The 20,787-nt window shown below is 35.2% G+C and overlaps 1 pseudogene; it reads left to right on the plus strand.

Moving 5' to 3' along the window:
* Window positions 1–8,688: 8,688 nt before the first annotated feature.
* LOC117702475 (protein PPP4R3C1-like) lies at window positions 8,689–10,768 on the plus strand (annotated as a pseudogene).
* The last annotated feature ends 10,019 nt before the right edge of the window (window positions 10,769–20,787 follow it).

The following is a 20,787-nucleotide window of genomic DNA, read 5'->3' on the forward strand; positions in this document are numbered from 1 at the left end:
GATGACATTTTCTAGTTCCAAACATTTACTAAGAAATTTCTCGAATTCATTATTTTTTAATAGTCTGAGTAGTACTCCATTGTGTAATGTACCACATTTTTTTGGTATCCATTCCTCTGTTGAAGGACATCTGGGCTCTTTCAAGCTTCTGGCTATTATAAATAAGGCCTGCTATGGTCCTAGTAGAGCATATGTCCTTATTAGATTTTTCGGATCTTCTGATATATGCCGGACGTGGTATAGCTCGGTCCTCAGGTAATTCTATATCCAATTTTTTCCTGATGAAACTCCAGACTGATTTCCAGAGTGGTTCTACCAGCTTGCAATCCCAACACAATGGAGGAGTGTTCCTCTTTCTCCATATCCTCACCAGTAATCTACCATCACTTGAATTTTTTATCTAGCCGTTCTGACCACTGTGAGGTGGTATTCAGGGTTGTTTTGATTTGCATTTCCCTGATGGACTAGGAAGTTGAGCATTTCTTAAGGTGCTTCTTGCCATTCGAATTTTCCTCCTCGGTTGAGAATTCTTTGTTTAGCTCTGTCCCCATTTTAATAGGGTTTATTTGGTTGTCTGGAGTCTCATTTCTTGAGTTCTTTGTATATATATTGTTTTAGCCCTCTATGGGATCTATCTTGGTAATTTCTTTTCCCAATCAGTTGTTGCTGTTTTTTCTTATTGAACGTCTTTTGCCTTCAGAAGCTTTGCAATTTTATGAAGATCCATTTGATCAGTTCTTGATCTTAGAGCATAAGCCATTGTGTTTCTGTTCAGGAACTTTTGTCCCTTGTGCCTAAGAATTCGAGGGTCTTCCACACCTTTTCTTTCTATTATTTTCAGTGTACACGGTTGTTATGTGAAGGTCTTTATCCACTTGGACTTGAGCTTTGTACAGTGGGATAGGAATGTATTGAATTGCCATTCTTCTACATGCTGCCTCCATTGAACCAGCACCATGTGTTTGAAATCTGTCTTTTTTCCACCTGGATGGTTTTAGCACTTTTTTTCCCCAAAAGAATCAAGTGACCAGGTGGTGCGGGTTCATTTCTGGATTTCAATTCTATTCCATGATCTTCCCTGTCTGTCTCTGTACAATACCATGCAGTTTTTGTTACTAGTGCTCTGTAGTACAGTTTGAGGTCATGATATTGTTTCCCAAAATTCGTTTATTGTTGAAGAATGGTTTTCTCACTATCCTGGTTTTTAGTTATTCCCAAATGAATTTTGCAGATTGGTCTTTCCTATTTCCATGAAGAATTGATTTTGGAATTTTGATGGGGATTTGCATTGAATCTGTAGCTTGCTTTTGGCAGATGGCCATTTTTACTAATTAATCCTGCCAATCCGGAGCATGGGAGAAATCATCCGCTTCTGAGATCTCTTTGATTTGTTTTTGCTTCAGAGACTTGAAGTTCTTGTCATAAAGACTTTTACTTGCTTGGTTAGATTCACTCCCAATATTTATATTATTTGTGGCTATTGTGAGGTATAATTCCCTATTTCTTTTTCAGCCTGTTTATGTTTTGAGTAAGAAAGGCTACTGTTTTGTTTGAATTGATTTATAATCTCACCACTTTGCTGAAGTTGTTTATCAGGTTTTAGGAGTTCTCTGGTGGAAGTTCTAGATCACTTATGTATACTATCGTATCATCTGGAAATATTGAAATTTTGACTTCTTCCTTTCCTATTGTATCTCTTTGACTTCCTTTTGTTGTCTACTTGCTCTGGCTAGGATTTTCCAGTACTATATTGAAATAGATAGGTGGGAGAGTGGGCAGCCTTGACTAGTTCCTGATTTTAGTGGGATTGCTTCCAAGTGTTCTCTCCATTGTTAGTTTGATGTTGGCTACTGCTTGCTGTATATTGCTTTACTATGTTTAGGTATGAACTTGAATTCCTGATCTTTCCAATACTTTTAACATGAAGGGATGTTTTTGAATTTCCAAATGATGTTCTCAGGATTCTAGTGGATGAGCATTGTTTTTTTTTTTCTTTGAGTTTATTTATGTATGGATTACATTGATTGATTTTCGAATATTGAACCATCTCTGCATTCCTGGGATAAAGCCTACTGATCATGATGGATGATTGCTTTGTGTGTTTTCTTGGATTTGGTTTGTGAGAAGGTTTATTGAGTATTTCTTTGCATTATATCCATAGAAAGATTGGTCTGTATTCTCTTTTCTTGTCCTGTCCTTTGTGAGGCTTAGGTATGAATATAATTGTAGCTTCATAGAAACGAATTGGGTATTGTTCTTTCGTCTCTATTTGTGGAATAGTTTAAAGAGAATTGGTATTAGTCCCCCTTCCTGGAAAGGTCTGTAAAGATTTTTGTATTAAAACCATCTGACAGGAGTTTTTATTGGGGGGGAGATTTTTAATGACTGCTTCTATTTCTTTAGGGGTTATGCAGCTGTTTAGATGGTTGATCTGCTCCTTGTTTAACTTTGGTACCTGGTATGTTAGCTCTAAAAATTGTTTCATTTCATCCAGAATTTTCCAATTTTGTTGAGTATAGGCCTTTGTAGTAGGATCTGAGGATTTTTAAAAAATTTTCCTCTGTTTCTGTTGTTATGTTCCCTTTTCAGTTCTAATTTTATTAATTTGGAGTATTGTCTCTGTGCCCTTTGGTTAGTCTGGCTAGGGTTTGTCTATCTTATTGATTTTCTCAAAGAACCAACTCCTGGTTTGTTGTATTTTGTGTAGTTCTTTCTGTTTCAACTTGGTTGATTTCAGCCCAGAGTTTGATTATTTCCTGCCATCTACTCCTCTTGGGTATATTAGCTTCTTTTTGTTCTAAAGCTTTCGGGTGTGCTGTCCAAGTTGTTAGTGTATTCTTTTCCATTTTCTTTTTTCTGGGCACTTAAAGCTATGAGTTTTCCATCTGTAGTACTGCTTTCATGGAGTCCCCAAATTGTGATACGATGTGTCCCTCATTTTCATTAAATTCTAAAACGTTTTTAGTTTCTTTCTTTATTTATTCCTTGACCACGTTATCATTGAGTGGAGCAGTGTTCAGTTTCCAAGTGTATGTGGGATTTCCATTGTTTTTTTTTCCAAGGTCAAAGACCAGTCTTAGTCCCTGGTGGTCTGATAGGGTACAAGGGATTATTTCAATCTTTTTGTATCTGTTAAGGCCTGTTTTTTGACCAATTATATGGTCTATTTTGGAGAAGGTACCATGACATGCTGAGAAAAAAGGTTATTCTTTTGTTTTAGGATGAAATTTTCTATAATGTCAGTTAAATTCAATTGTTTGATAACTTCTTTTAGTTTCATTGTGTCTTGGTTTAGTTTCTGTTTCCATAATCTGTCCATAGCTGAGAGTGGGGTGTTGAAATCTCCACTATTATTGTGTAGGGTGCAATGTAATGATTAAGCATTAGTAAAGTTTCTTTTATGTATGTGGGTGCCCTTGCATTTGGGGCATAGATGTTCAGAATTGTGAGTTCCTCTTGGTACATTTTTCCTTTGATGAATATAAAAGTGTCCTTCTTTATCTTTTTTGATTACTTTTGGTTGAAAAACGATTTTATTTGATATTAGAATCACTACTCCACTTGTTTCTTGGGACCATTTGCTGGAAGATTGTTTTCTAACCTTTTACTCTGAGGTGTTGTCTGTCTTTTTCCAACGGTGTGTTTCCTGTATGCAGCAAATGTTGGATCCTGTTTATGTATCCAGTCTGATAGTATATGTCTTTTTATTGGAGAATTGAGTACTATTGATATTAAGAGATTATTAAGGAAAAATGAATGTTGTTTCCTGTTATTTTTGTTATTGGCAGTGGAGTAATGTTTGTATAGCTACCTTCATTTAGGGTTGTTGGAAGATTACTTTCTTGCTTTTTCTAGGTTGTAGAAACTCCTTGTGTTGGAGTTTTCCACCAATTATCCTTTGAAGTGCTGGATTTGTCATAATTTATTGTGTAAATTTGGATTTTGTCATGGAATATTTTGTTTCTCCATCAATATCGATTGAGAGTTTTGCTGAGTATAGTTGTCTGGGCTGGCATTTGTTTTCTCTTAGGGTCTGTATAATATCAGTCCAGGATCTTATGGCTTTTATAGTCTCTGGTTAAGAAATCTTGTGTAATTCTTATAGGTCTGCCTTTATATGTCACTTTGCCTTGTTCCCTTACTGCTTTTAGTATCTTCTCTTGTTTTGTATATTTGATGCTTTGATTATTATGTGATAGGAGGTATTTCTTTTTTGGTCTAGTTCTATTTGGGGTTCTGTAGGCTTCTTGTATATTTAAGGACATCTCTTTCTGTGGTTAGGAAGTTTTCTTCTATAATTTTGTTGAAGATATTTATTGGCCTTTATTTGGGAGTCTTCACCCTCATCTATACCTATTATCCTTAGATTTGGTCTTCTTATTGTGTCCTGCATTTCCTGGATGTTTTGTGTTAGGAGCTTTTTGCGTCACATTTTTTTGGACTGTTGTGTCTATGTTTTCCATGGTATCTTCTACGAATGATATTCTCTTCTATCTCTTGTATTCTGTTTGGTAATGCTTGTGTCTATGCTACTGATCTTTTTCCTAGGTTTTCTATCTCCAGGTTAGTCTCCCTTTGAGATTTTTTTATTGTTTTTACTTCCATTTTTAGATCCCGGATGGTTTTGTGTAATTCCTTCACCTGTTTGGTTGTGTTTTCTTGCATTTCTTTAAGGGCTTCTATCTGTTTACCTGCGTTCTCCTCAAATTCTTTGAGAGTGTTGTTTATGTCCTTTTTAAAGTCCTCTAAACATCATCATGAGAAGTGATTTTAATTCTGAGTCTTGCTTTCTGGTTTATGTGTTCAGGACTTGCTATGGTGGGGAACTTGGGTTTCTGGTGATGCCAAGTGACTTTGGTTTCTGGTGTTTTTATTCTTATGCTTGCCTTTTGCCATTTGGTTTAGCTTTAGTGCTATTTGCTCTCACTGGTTCTGACTGGAGCCTGCCTTTTCCAGTTATCTTGGTTGTGTCAGAACTCCTTGGGGTCTGGATGTCTCTATATCCTGAGCTCCAGCTGGTCGAGTTAGTGTCTCCTCTAGGATATCCAGGATATGGTGGCTCCACGGTAGTAGACCAGCTAGGTGTTTGCTGCTCTGAGTGTAGTTTCTCCTCTAGGATTCTTCAGGATATGGTGTCCCCCTGCTCTGCAGCTCTGCAGACCTTGAACTCTCTAGGATGCAAACAGGTCTGCAGTCATTGACCTCTCTAATGCGCAGGAGGCAGTTTCCTCAGAGGACACGATCAGCTTTGTGACTGCTCCATCTTTCGGATCCAGGCAATGGGCAGAAGCGGAGTGATTTTCTGCAGGGGCAGGTTCTTGATGCAGGTGGCTCTGGGGGCCTCCTATTGCCAGTCGTGCTTCTGGGGCCTAGGGCGGTGAGTCAGGTGCTCCTACTTCAGCTCTGTGGGTCGTGACCTCTCTAGGATGCCTCTGGACACAGTTTCCTCAGGGGAGCAAATCAGCTGTGTGACTGCTCCAGCCTCTGGGATCTGTGCAATGATGTTTTGTTTTTTTCTTCTAGAGCTTTGAGGCATTTCATTAATTGCTTGAATAAGAAACTCACCAATTCTTTACATAAGTGCATAGTGCTAAGGAGTTTCCTATTAGTACGGTTTTCATTGTATACCAAAATTGGGTATGTTTTACACTTATTCTCTTTGAATTCTATGAAGTCTTTTCTGTATTTCTGCCTTTGACAGTTACCATTAAGTAGGATTATTGCTCATTTTCTAAGAGTTCATAAACTTGCTGTTGTTTCTGTTGTATTTTAAAATCCAGCTTAAACTATGTAGTCTTCTAAGTATAGGATATTATTTCAATTTCTTTTATCTGCTGAGACTTACTTTGTGACTGAGAATGGGATCAATTTTCAGAAATGTTTTATGAGGTGTTGAAAGAAGGTGTATTCTTTTGTGTTTGGTGAAATGTTCTTTAAATTTGTTAGGACTTTCTGGTTTATAATTTCAGTTAGCTCTTTTCAAGTTTTGACTGCATGAGAGTAGTATACTGAAGGTTCCTGCTGTCAGTGTGTGATTGACAATATGTGATTTGTGCTGTAGTCTTTTTTTCAATTTGAGTGCCCTTATGTTTTAGGCATAGATGTTCTTAAGACTTGAAAATAAATGTTGCTGAATTTTCCCATGATGAGTATAAAATGTCTTTGCCATCTCATTTGATTAACTGTAGTATTAATCTATTGTGTTAGATACTAGAAAGGCTACGCCACCTTGTTTCTTAGGTCCATTTCAATGGAAAATCTCTTTGCAACCCTCTACCTCTAAGGCAATATTTATATTTGATGTTGACATTCATGCCTTATATGCAGCAGAATGATAGATGCTGCTTTTTGCAACCTATTGTTAATCCATCTCTTTTCATTGGAGAATTGAGTCCATTGATATTCCCAGATATCAATGAAATAATATTTTAACTTTTTTTTGTTTTGTGTTGTTATTTCGGTAGTAATCATGTGGTGTGGTTTTTGTGCATGTGTGTGTGTGTGCATGTGTGCATGTGGGTGTATGCTCATGCTTATTTCTTTTAATTTTGCTACTGTGAGTTTATCTATGGCCTATGTTTTCTTGGAAGTAGTTAAACTCCTTGAGTTGGGAGTTTTTCTTCTTGTACCTTCTGTACAATTGGGTTTTGTAGATAATTAATGTTCAAGTTTGATATTTTAAAGAAAATTATCTTGTTTCTCAATATATTGTGATTAAATTTTTGCTGGGTATAATAGTCTCAGATGGCATCTGTAGTTATCTTAGAGTCTGCCATACTCTCTCCACATCCTTATAGCCTTTAGAAACTCCTTAAAGGAGTCTGGTGTAATTGGAATGGGTTTCCGATTTATATATTAGTTGATTTTTTTCTGTATCATTTATTATTCTTTCCTTATCTAGTGTTTGCTGTTTTGCTTATTATGTGATAAGAAGACGTTCTTCTCTGGTCCAATTTGTTTGGTGTTCTGTAAATTCTTGTACCTTTATAGACATCTCCTACTTTAGGTTAGAAAACTTCCTTCTATGAATATATCAAAAAATAGTTTCTGGGCCTTGAACCTGAGAAACTTCTTCCATTATTCATGTGATTCTTAGATTTGGACTTTTTTATAAACAGCCAAGAATTCTTGGATGAATTGTGTCATTTTTAATTAAAATTTAACATTTTCTTGGAAATATCTATTTCTTCTATCATATCTTCACTGGTAGAGTTCTCTCCTTCTCTTTGTGTTCTTTTGGTGATACTTGCATTTGTAGGTTCTATTCATTTTCCTAGATAGTTTTTCATTTCCAGAATTTCCTGTTTGTGATTTTTTCTTCATTGCCTCAATTTTTCACTTTCAGGTTTTGACTTATATTATTCATTTCTCCAACTGTTTGCTGTTTTCTTGGATTTCGTTAAGAGATTTGTATATATCATCCAACTGTTTGTGTTTCCTGGCTTTGGGTAGTTTATTATGTCTTCCATTGATTGTGTTTTACTTGATTTCTTTTAGAGACTTTCTGTTTCCTATTTGAAGACCTCTATAATCTTCATAGAGTTATTTTGAATGATAACTTCTTTGTCTTCACCTGTACTGAAATATTCAGGGTTTGCTAGACGAGGTTAGCAGGCTCTGCCTCTGACAAAATACCATGAATGTCATAGATTGTTTTCTTATACTGGTGAATAGGAATCTAGGTTTGTTAGGATTGTTGGTCTAGGTGCCAAGTTCTGAGTTTTGTTTGGATGGATTTTGTTGTGGTGGTGGTTGCTGTTTGTTTTTTAATTTTTGTTTTTGGATGCCTTTTTTGTTCTTTGTTTCCATTTCTTCTCTGGTACTCTAGCCAGAGTGGCCTGTGATTAAGTAGATTGCTCTCTGCTTAAGTTGGGTATTGGACGCTTCTGATGGCCAGGATGGCTCACAGAAATGGCTCTAGCCTATTAAAGGGATCAAAGGGCCATAATTTAAAAAATTCACATCATTTCCTCTTTGCACAGTTCTTCTCCATAACAAATTCATGATTAGGCAAAGGAAAACATTTGAGGAAATATTTCACATAGGAAGCTAATTTCAGGCTGAACAAAATGAAATGACGGACCTAATCTTTTCCCTTTCATAAAAAGATCATTCCTTAATATATAGACATGTACAGGATGTACAGGAGTATGTCTCATAGAGAAACACAATTTTATCTCTTGGTTCTGGGAAAAGGCATCCTATCTGTAGGTGATGTATTGTTTTTTTTTTTTTAATTTGTCGAAGTCTTTCATGGACATATAGAATTGAAGGATATATTTGACCAAAACATAGGTAATGAAATTTCCTTTTGATTAAGGGCCTAAGCACCATACTTCTGGATGAGTAAACATATTTCTGAGAAACAAATCCATTATAGAAATGATATAAGTATTTTCTAGGCTTCCATTTTTAAGGTAATGAAGGCAGTTCCCTTTAAGAGTATCTGTTACATAGCACATTCCTTTAGGAAGAATCTTGGGTGAATCCCAAGATTCTGCCAGAACAATGCAGGCTCAGAGACTCGAGTGCTTTCTGAGAGAGGTTAGTTGGTAATAGTTCAGTAATAGAGGACTGGCAATTAGTCAGGACTCCCCCTGCCCCCACAGTAATCCTAATGACTTTGGGCCCTTCTTAGCCTCTGCTAGCTTTAAACCTCCAGTAATCTGCTCTCTTTTGGTTTTTCAGAATTGCGACCACGGCAACATTCCTGGCTAAGGTAGTGAGGGATAGTGACCTCTGGCCAGAGTACAAAAATCTGAGGTCCTACAAAAGAATGTGGGTTAGCAAGGTGAGGCCAAGGACCAACATAGACAAGGAACTTTATAGAGTAAAAGTCTATTGCTTGGTAGAAGGCAAGAATTGGAAAGACATAGGTGCAGGACAAATTTCATCAAATACATTGAACGGCTCGAGGGTGTAGCCTGCTTGTTCATTCAGAATCAGATGACTCACTGACTGTGGAGTATAAGATACATCCTAAGTGCCCTATAGAAACAGCAAGGAAATATAATCATTTGGTTCTGATGCTAAGAACCATGGATGGCAATACATTTCCAGGAACCAAATGCTTGTCAGGAAAATCTGGAAGAGATCTGTCCAAGTTCAAGGTAAAGATCCAAGTGTTAGAAATAACACAAGAACTTACTGGTGATCTAGAAAGCTTTGCAGCTCTACAGCTGAGCTCGAATCTGTTTGAGGTGGCAAATTTTAAACTCTCTAGACTTTGAAGGCATTGTAAGTTTATTTGCTTTTTCAATGAAATGCCAAGCCTCAAGGAAAGGCTGGTGCTGGTCTTAGAAACTGAAGGTTAACATAAAAAACCTGCTGCAGCTGTTCAATGCTTGTGAAAAAAAGCTGAACTTGGAAGGCTTACAACTATTTGAATAGCATCATTAAAGGAATCCTGTTTCTAAATGATACAACGCTTGTTAAGATCTGTGTTCTGATGAATTTTCAGGGATGTGGTAGGATGCCTTGAATATGGCCCTGGTTTGGATCAGCAAACGGCACAGGGAATTCTTTCTTGACTCAAAATGTTAAATCAGGGAAGTTATCCCAATAACACAACCCAACTTCGGCAAAAAATACAACAGACCTATCAGAATGCAATATGTTCATGATATTACGTTGCCCACGCCGTCCATATTTGAATCAAATCTTCTTTCGGATCTTTACCACTATGATTTTTTCCAATAAAATTGAAATAATTTACAATGTTGCAGAGATGAAAATTTTTTGCTTGAAGTTTTTGCTCAGTTAAAGATAATGGTGTAAGTGATGAGAGAAGGCGTGAATTGTTATTATTCTTCAAGGAATTCTGTGTATTTGCCAAGACATTACAGTCTCAAGAGAAAAATGCATAATAAAAACACTGATAAAGCTAGGAGTCATGATGCTCTAAAAGTCATAGTACACATGCCTGATAATCAAATACAACTAGCTGCTATAGATATATTTGCTTATCTAGTAGACTATAATCCTCGACTAGTCCAAGCATATATAATGGAAGAAGCTCAGGACAGTGAAGATAATGATGACCTTCTCATTAATATAATGATCAAAAAAATGATCTGTGAATACTGATCCTGAATTTTCACGAGGCATTATTTTTGCCAGCAGTCTTCATACTCATTCTTGATTCCAGAAAAATATGCGTGTCACAGCTAATGATAGTGAAAAGAAAGGGATTTCTAAATTTCTTCTATACACATTGCATGAGTAACCTCATAGCACCATTTTGTCCACCACAGTAGAAAATGCAGAGATGAAAATAGGGCTAACATCTGTCTGATATTTATCAAAATGCGACAATTGCTGGAAGTAATTTTAGACATACTCATGTTTTGTGTACAATGCCATTCAACATATATAAAAAATTATATTTGAGCAACAACTTGCTCAGCAGAATCTTGGTTGCTCATGAATTCAAAGCATAACTTTTCCTGATTTTGTGTGTTGTCCCGGTTTTATGAAAGATGATTGGCCTAAAAGATGAAATGTATAATAATTACATAATTAAGAAAAACTATTTGAACCAGTGTAAATACTTTTATGCATAATGGACCTCGGTACAATATGTTTAACATTCAGCTATGTGAGCTATTTGAATTTATAAAGACAAGAAAACATCAATTCCTCTTATTGCAACCTTGTGGAAAAGTTTTTTATTCCTTTTGAATCAATTGAGTATGTCCAGACCTTTAAAGGGTTGAAGACTAAATATGAAGAGAAAAGAAGAGGGAAAATAGAATACAAAGTTATTTAAATGATATGATACACCAGAAAATATTGTAGACATATCAAAGTTCTGGAGGTAAAAGTCAAGACAGACATAGACATATGTTGTAGAGGAATCAAAGAGAAGAAGTCGCAGAAAAAGGGAGGAGGAGATGAAGGAGGAGCAATTCTACCAATAGGAAGTGGACTTTCCAAGTCTATATGCATATTTATGAAACTTAAAGAGAAAAATGAAAGAGGAAATGAAATAGAATGCCCCAAAAGTAAATCATCTGAGGCCTCTAAATTTTCTTCATCTCAAGCTCATGATTCTGATAATGGAATGAGTACAGTTCATTGTAGCAGCCTTGTTCCTTTAAGTGATTACCCATATGATACTGATGAAGATGATGAACCCCACCTTCTAAAAAGACCTACTCTTAGATCATAAATCATATGAGGTCCTTATCTCCAAGTTCAAATTAAAATTATATAAATATCACAAATTTAAAAATTTAATTGAATAATCTGTCTCCTTGGGTTGAATATGGTAGAAATGGAACAAAAGATGACTAAGAGGCCTCAATTTTATATATAGAAAACCTCCTAATATAGATGCATAGTGTAAAATAAACAGCAATCAAGTCACAAATTCTTATGAAGAACATCTTACTTAATCAACATAGTTTGGGGAGAGGAAAGAGTATAATAAAATAATTCAATTTTACTAATGTCTTCATATTAGAAGCAACTACAAAGATTTTATTGCAAATCCTACTTTGTAAAAAAGTATCTAGCAATGGCATTTTTTTCATAAATTGAAGTTTATTTAATTATCTTTTGTTTGTATAGAATAAACAATGTCATATTGAAGTAAAAATAAAGTGAGATTTTTCAACATTTCTGTGAAGATTTAATAGAACTTCAGTGTTGTGAATGACAGGGAACAACATCTAGTACAATACAGTACAATTTTTGTGAATAAAGTGCTAAGCTGGATACTAATGAGCAGTTTGTTAGTGTACTTATTTTTTAGATAAAAAATTAAATAAGAGTATAAATATGTATCCCTTTTCTAGTGTTGGGATCTGTAGGATCTTCAGGGATGAAATAGGATGTTTCAAATATCAAGTCAGAGAAAGTTAATGAAGCTTTGTCTTTTTCTATATGTAGTAGGTACATACTAGGATATACACATACATACACACACACACAGATACACACACACACTCACAAACAGATATACACACACTCACACACTCACATACACATACTGATACACACATACACTCAAACACACTCTCTCTCACACACACACGCTACACACACACACATATATGATTTCAGCAATATATATATATAGATATATATATATATATATATATATATGCACATATGTTTGCTGAAATGAACTAACAAAACCAAATAATAGAGGAAAATTTGACTCTGTCTTACAGTGTGAGTGAATACATTCCATCCTGGTGAGGAGTAAACACTTTCAGTCTTGGAGAAATCTAAAGCATCCTGTCACATTTCACCCACAATCAACAAGCAAATAGCTGATTTCTGAATCTCCAGTTCAATTTTTCTTTTTATTTAGTGTTGGACATCAGCCAGTGGTACAGAGTCATATATAATCAAGGTGGGTCTTCCAATCTCAATTATCTCAGTCTATAAACGACTTCATAAAATATGCCAAGAAGTTTGTCTCTTAAGGGTAGTTTCTGGTAATTATTAAAAATTACTAATTAAACCCTGGTCTTCCTAACACTCAAACATATAACTATTTAGCCATAACTTTCCAACATCTCATACAGAATTACGAAATATATAGTGTAACTGTAAATCACCCATAGTCTCTAATGATTCCAACATTTCTCAAAAGTTCAATGACAAAGTCTTCTCTGTGACTCAGTCTCTTAACTGTGGGTGCTCATACTAAAAGAAAGCATACTATACACATTTTGTGGTGATGAAACATATGACAAAAATGAATAAATGGAGGCCAGAGTGATGGTTCAACAGTTAGGAACACTTCCATAAACCTGCATTTGATTCTTAGTATTCACATAGTAGCTAAGAAACATATATAAGTCCAGTTCCTTGAGGCATGTTGCCTGCCATCTTTTGGATTGCACTGGCACTTTACCATGTGTTACACAGATATACATACAGGCAAAAAGCACACACATATAACACACACACCTGTGTGTGTGTGATTATATATATATATATATATATGTATAGTATATAGAATAATATATAATATATAGATATATCTTCCTGAGGCCCGGTTGATATCTGAAGTTATGTTGCTGCCAGTTTCCATGTTGTTGTTAATGGCCTTCCTACATCAAGGCAGTGTTTATGTCCATGGCCCATGTTACTTCCCAAAGGCTATAAGGATGTCCATTGTCTGTGGTACCAGCTGAAGACATGTCATGTCCTGTGGATGTGCTATCACCAGAAACCATGTGGAAGACTATGGTTTGTGATGCCACTGCCTATGAAAGGGAAAGAAAGTTTCTTTTGAAATGGTATCAGTGACTGCAGAGTCACAGTTGATAATGAGAGACATAGATTTTCTTTTGTCAACTTCTCTTTCATATCCCAACCCTCAAAATAAAACAGTTTTGATTGGTAGTCATTAAAAAAATCTTAAAAACAGTAACTAGAATGCTGAAATATATCTTTGCATATTTGACAGATTTCTGTGGGAGGCACGGGTGGATTAGGAAAAGCTTCAGTTATCTATAAAGGGCTGGACATTCAGAGTTAGACCATGGTCCACTCAGTATATGAGCAGTGCAAATTTAATAGGTATTGTTTTTCCTTTCTTTTCTCTTTTCTATTCTTCTTCTTTGATTTGCTGAGGTCATAATTGTTGGGGTGCACTGGGATGTAAATGTTTGGGGAGCATTAAATTAATTTTTCAAATAATAAAATACTATATTAAAAAAGAATCAGAGGTACCCCCACTTCTGCTGTTTTGTGTGCCACAAGAACACTAACCATAACACATATGCAGATGACCCAGCTAAGACCCATACAGGGCCCAAGATGTTGCTGCAGTGTATATGAGACCCTCTGAATCCTGTTTAGTCACTCTTTGGTCTGTGTTCTTTCTAGTGTCTTCAACCCCTATGGCTCCTAGAATCGTTCGTTCCTTACTTCTCTTTGGATTCCATGGGCTTTGCCTAGTGTTTGGCTGCTGGACAATGTCTCTCTGATACAAATTGAGCTGGGCACACTTCTATGCGTATAGTACAATATCATTACAAAACATTGTGTTGGTTGACTTTTTTGTTTTAGAAATTTGCCATTCATAGTTATTCTATCACGATTATTCTTATTCTAGTTCCATGAATTTTCCTGAATGTTTTATTATACTTTTAAGAGCTGAATAATAAGCCATTATGTAGACATACCACATTTCTTTTTATGCTCTTTGGTTGAGAGCCATCTAAGTTTGTTTCCAGATTCTGGCTATCATAAATAAAGCTGATAAAATATTTTGAGCAAGTGTCCTTGTGGTTGGATAGAGTGTCCCTTGGGTAATATGCCCAGGAGGGATATTGCTGGGTCTTGAGCTCTTGGGTCTTGAACTATTCCCCATTTTTTGAGGAGCTTCCATATTGATTTTCAAATTACCTGTACAAGTTTTTATTCCAACCTACAATGGAGGAGTGTTCCCCTTGCTCCGTATCCTAGCCAGCATGAGCTCTCACCTGAGTTTTTTATTTTAATCCATTCTGACGTGTTTAAGATATAATTCTTGATATACATTTCCTTGAAGGCTAAGGGTGTTGATATTTCTGTTAATGTTTCTCAGCTCTGAGGGATTCTTCTGACAAGATTTTTCCTGTTCAGCTGTGTACCCCATTTTAAAATATTGTTACTTGGTTTGATGGTGTATACATTCTCAAGTTTTTTATATATTTGGATATTAGCCTTCTGTTAGGTGCAATATTCGTGAGGAATATCACCCATTCTGCATGCTGCCATTTTGTCTTTTTGATAGCGTCCTTCACCTTATAGAAACTTTTCAGTTTCATAAGGTCACATTTTTTTAAAATTATTTTTCTAGTGCCTGAGATGTTCCTGTACTATTCAGTATGATATGTCCTGTGCCAATGTGTTCAAAGTTATGCTTTAATTTCTCCTCTATTAGATTTATATATCTGGTGTTGTATTGATGTCTATGATCCACTTGGACATGATTTTTCTGCAGGCTGACAAATATGGATCCATTTGCATTCTTCTACATTCTGATACCAATGAGACAACCACCATTTGTTGAGGCAGCTTTCTTTTTTTTTTTTGAGAATTTCTGGCCTCTTTATTAAAATTAGGTGGTCCATGAGTGTTTGAATGTCTGGAAATGTGATTTATTCCTTTGATTAACCTGTCTGTTTTTATGTCAATACCATGTGGTTTTCATTAATATATTTCTGGAGTAAAGCATAAAAATGGGGATCGTTATAACTCCAGAAGTTCATTTATTTTATAGGATTATTTTACCTATTCTGGATATTTTGGTTTTCTATATAAAGTTGACTATTGTCCTTTCAATTTCTTTAAAGTACGGTATCAGAATTTTAATAATAATTGCACTGACTCTATAGATTACATTTGTTAGGGTGGCCATTTTTACTTTGTTAATCCTACTGATCCATGTGCATGAATGATCTTTCTACTGATATCTCCTTCATTTCTTTCTTCAGACACTTAAAGGTTTTATCATATTTTCTTTTGCTTCATTACAATTATCTCAATATTTTATATTATTCCTAGGTACTGTGAAGGTGGTTGTTCACTGATTTCTTATTAATTCATTTGGCATTTTGTCTAAGCTGGATACTGATTTTTGTGTATTAATTTTTATCTATTAATTTCTTTTAAAGGTGTTTGTTTACCTGCAAGATTTCCTTGGTAGACTTTTGGGGTATATCATCTGTAAAGATGACACATTACTTCTTTCTTTCCAAGTTTAATCTCCTTGGTCTTTGCCAGCTGTCTCATTACTCTAGCTAAAACTTAATTATGATATTTAATAGATATTGAGAGAGAGGAAAGCCTTGTCTTGTCCCTAATTTTTAATGAGTTGCTTACAGTTTCTACCAATTTTTAATGTGTTTGCTATTGGCTTGTAATAAATTATATTTATTTTATATAAGGATGTCCCCTGCACCTCTAAACTTTCTGAGGATTTTATCAAGAAAGAATGTTGAAATCTGTGAAAGACATTTTCATCATCTAATGAAATGATCATGTTTTTTTCCTGTCAGTTTGTTTTTTGATGGATTAGTTTGACAGTTTTGATATGGAGAACTATACCTTGTATCTCTGGGATGAAGCTTCCCTGATCATGGTGAGTAATATCTTTGATGTTTTTTGGATTCATGTTTTCCAGTAATTTTATTGAATATTTTTTACCAGTGTTAATAAGGAATTGGTTTTTAATTTTTTTATCTATTGAATCTTTGTGTGGCCTTGGGTACAGGGTGAATGGGAACACATAAAATGTGTTTGGTAATGTTCCTTCTGTTTTTGTTCTGTGGAATAATTTGAGGTGTATTGACATTAGTTCTTTTGAAAATCTGATCAAATTCCTGCACTGAATCTGGAGCTATTAATTTTTTTGCTTTTTTGTTTATTTTGCTTAGTGGCTAGACATTTAAAGACTACTTTCTCTTTCCTTAGAGTTATAGGTTTATTTAAACTGTTTATTGTGTCTTGTTTTAACGTTGATAGGTGGCATCTTTGGAGAAAAATTCCAGTTCTTTTAGATTTTCCAATTTGCTGAGGACTGTATTTCCCCCATGCATCTAGTTCTTTGTTTGTTTGTTTGTTTATTGATTGACTTATTTTATTTTACTTATTTACTTTACATCCCATTCATTGCCCCTCCCAGTTACCCCTCTCATTATCCTAGCCTCCATTTTCCCACCCCTTTCCTTCCAAGTGTGTGAAGTCCCTCCTCGGACATCAAATCTGTAAATTTAGGTGCATCTCTCCCACGAAGGAAGACAAGGCATCCTAAAAAGAAGAACATATCCCGCATAGAGGTAACAGCTTTTGGGATAGTACCTGCTCTAGTTGTTTGGGACTCACATGAAGACCAAGATAAACATCTGCTACATATGAGACCTAGGTCCAGCCTGTGTGTGTTCTTTGGTTGGTGGTTCAGTCTCTGGGAGCCCTAACAGTACAGATGTTTTGACTCTGTTGGTCTTCCTGTGGAATTCCTGTGGAATTCCTATCCTCCTCTGGGGCCTGCAATTTTTCCTCCTGTATGACCATGAAAGGCAGGTCTAACACAGGCTAGAAACTGTTGGAGACCTCAGGTGATCCTCAAGGACTGCATGCCATTTCACTATGCTCAGACTCCAGGCTCCTGACAGGAGGCCACAGCCCTCCATAGATTTGTGTCCTTTAGTCACTAAGAAAAATGCCCTTACTAACCCCTCTACAAGTACAGGGCATGATTACAGGCCATAGAGCCTCAAGACAGATCTCCATATTAATGAGTACTTAAGGCCAGAGAAGCATAGCCAATTAAGCATTCCTTCCCAGACCCTCCTCCCTGCTAAATGGGAGGGGGTACAGTTTCTCATTTACTGCCAGCCATGACAATAAACATCTTAAGCCATGGACTGTTTCTCTCATCAGGATCTGCCATGGGGAACAGTGGAACAGGCTTTCACCTACAGAGCCGCTGTCTAATCTCCTGCTATAGACCTCCCTTGTGTTCCTAGACACAGCACCACCAACCAAAGCAAGCTGACTGCTATGACTATTCCTGCTGAACAGAGCTAGAGCCTCTCTCTTTCTCTCCCATTAGTCACTGGGCAATTCAGAGCCCATACACCCCCACTTCATTCTCAGATCTTTTTGTGCTACCAGTGATGCCTGAGAACCAGCTGGTCCCTGGCACCTTTTGGCTTGGAGACACCCCCAGCCAACTCCTCCAGTCCCCAGGGACCCCAGACTATGCCCCCACCCCTGAAGCTTGATCCACAGCTTCCCAAAGCCCAATGCCCACCCAGTGCCAGCATGGGGAGAGTGTAGTCAAACTTCCTGCACCCCTGTCTCCCTGAATGGCCCTAGCCCTGTGGTGGGGCAGACATGGGACACACATTAACCCAATAACTGGTCTGGGACACACTTTAACCTAACATACTCCTATTCTTACATAAGAGTCCTTGAGCTCCAACTACTGTTAGCTCTCAGTGAGCTTACTTTTGAAGTAGACTCCTTTGGACTACAATCAAGTTGACTGTATATCCTATTAGAATATTTGCTCTGTCCATTCTCTCCATGGTCCTAAGATGATATGAAATCTACAGTTGAAGTTTATGTTTGTTCAATATTGTTAACTTGAAAGATAATATCAATTTATTTTTCTCTTGATTCCACTTCACAATTATTTTTACTTGGTTTTTGAACTACTTCTTAGAGGTTTTTTCTAGTGTTGATTGTGGCCTGAATATTTAAAAATATTTCCTCATTTTTGTTTTCACTGAAAGTGGTCAGATTAGTTAAGATTCCAGAAGCAATAACTTAAACTCTATAATTTCTGACCTCACTTTCAGCTTTGTGGTTGATGCTATGTTCACTATATTAAAGAATTGTTGTTACTAAGTGCCATATTTGTGAAAGACATAACATGTGCAAGCAAGCAGTATAATTGCCAACTTGTGATGGTTGTGAGCCTACATGTCTCCATAGTTTATGACTCAGTGCCCTTACGCTAGGCAGTTACATTGACAGTAAAAAACATTTAGTTAAATAATAAGTTCAGTTTGACTAAGTCTCCATTGTTTCAATTATTTCCTAGACTATACTTACAATTATAATTACTGAATATTGTTTTGTTTAATAAATGACATATTTTCTAAAATACTAGTTAAACTGCTATAGAATGAAATGAATCAACTATGACTATGTGAACCTCTTTTACTGTTTAGTATGCTTTGTTTCTAACCATTTGGTTTTCTAATTATATGCATGTGCAATAAATTATATTTGGTTTTCTACAATTAAATTTTATGCAACTACAAACTAATATTAGGACTTATGATCTTAGGAGTAATTTGAGATGTTTTATATATATAAAGGGCTAATGCATATATTTAATAAAATTAAAGGTTATACAGACTGAGATGTTGTTACTTTAAATTATAATAAGTAGGTGGATTTTTATATTTATTCTAGCTATGAATCTAATGATGGAACAACAAAGTGTGATTTTAATTGCTGTAAATTTTTAAAATTTAGCATTATCTGATATAAATAAGCAATAATCACAAGCAATCCTTGTTTAGGTGATAAAAAAATGGCAACTATGTTAAATAATATACCTATGTTATATCTAACATCACTGAAATACTTATTTGAAAAAAATAGTAACTCGGACTAGGGATTTTTTTTATATCTTTTACTTTAGTTTACTTTACAAATTATATTGTTAAATGATAACTGTAACACATTTACAATAATTGAATTTGGGGTAGAGAAATATTAAGATATTCACAAGTGTAATTAAAGAGACAGTAATTGGGTAGTTATTTTCTCCCATTATTAAATGAAGTATGTACTTAATTTTCTAATGTTGTGTTACTATGGTCAACTTTCAGCCTAAAAAAATACTTATGAGAAGACTTATCAAAAATATACAAAAATGCAATATTTCTAAGCATGTAAAAGGTATCTTTGGTAGTACCTAGAGAATGTACTTTTTTGAAGCTACATTATAAAGTAAAGTCCCATGTACCTACTCTAGTTGTATAACTTTCCAAAGGCCATAGACCATTGCTTCTGTATCTATTATTCTTACTGGGAAGAACGCTTTGTTCGTAGATGACAACTAAGGTTCTCAGTTATATAAACATGAAATTATTTTTGGTATACATATATTGGGAGGAAACATTATAACTAGCCAAACATTATATAAATTATTGTTTTATTTTTTTTTTTATGTTCTGGGACATGAAATACACATTCTATGTAAGCCATGCACCATATTGTTGCAGCCCCAATCCTGATAATTGTTTAAAGTGAATAAAAATTCCATTATTTTTATTTTATTAAAATGATGAATTGAACTGACTGGTATGGCTATTTAAAAAGTGATGAATATTCAGAACTAAGGAGGCATCAAAAGAATAATCAATGGGTTTATTATATAATGGCTGTAGATGACAAATATATTTAAGATTGACATATACCCTGTAAATACACAGATTTAAGAAACTAATTACATTTATAAAAAAAAAGAAAGACAGAAGAAAGAAGGAAGAAGGAAGGAAGAAGGAAGGAAGGAAGGAAGGAAGAAAAGAAAACAAGCATCAAGCCCTAGTAAATTATTCAGTGAGAAAAGGCACTTGCAGGAAAACCCCAGGACCTGAGTTAAATTCCTGGAGTTTACATAAGGGAACTAGAAAAATGACTCCTTAATCTGTCCTCTGAACTCCATACAGGTGAAAATGACACAAATTAGAATTTTTTTAATCACAAATACACAAACACACAATATATAAATAAAAGCTTTTTAAATCAGAATAATTAAAAGAGACCTTTTGTTTAGTGTTTTAGAAGACTCACAACAATTTACAGTACTAATTTATGCTTTTCTGTTGCTTTAACCAAGTAGTTGGTGATATCATATTTATTAGCATATATATGTATATAAATATGAGATGAAATGCCTATATCACTTCACAATAATCTAGTCTTACAATAATTACATTAATCCCTTCAAGAGAAAAGAATTCCCATCACTAAATTACTTAAAGTTTTGTTTCCTCAACATGTATCTAAACAGGAATTAAATCATAATAAGAATTGGTAGAGATAAAGCATGTTGAAAGTGAAAGATACTTCCAAGAAATAGACCATTAAAATAATGTGGAAGCTTATAAAAGGAATACATAGAAAGAAGGAAGAATTTCTTACTACTACCAAAGTTATTCAAGAAGCCTTACACTCAGAAAGTAATACATTTGAGACAACATTGTAAGGTGAGTGATAAAATGGACTGTAAAGATAGGTAAAAGAAAATAACAT

Source organism: Arvicanthis niloticus, unplaced genomic scaffold (genome assembly GCF_011762505.2).
Source record: "Arvicanthis niloticus isolate mArvNil1 unplaced genomic scaffold, mArvNil1.pat.X pat_scaffold_847_arrow_ctg1, whole genome shotgun sequence".
Taxonomy (NCBI): Eukaryota; Metazoa; Chordata; class Mammalia; order Rodentia; family Muridae; genus Arvicanthis; species Arvicanthis niloticus.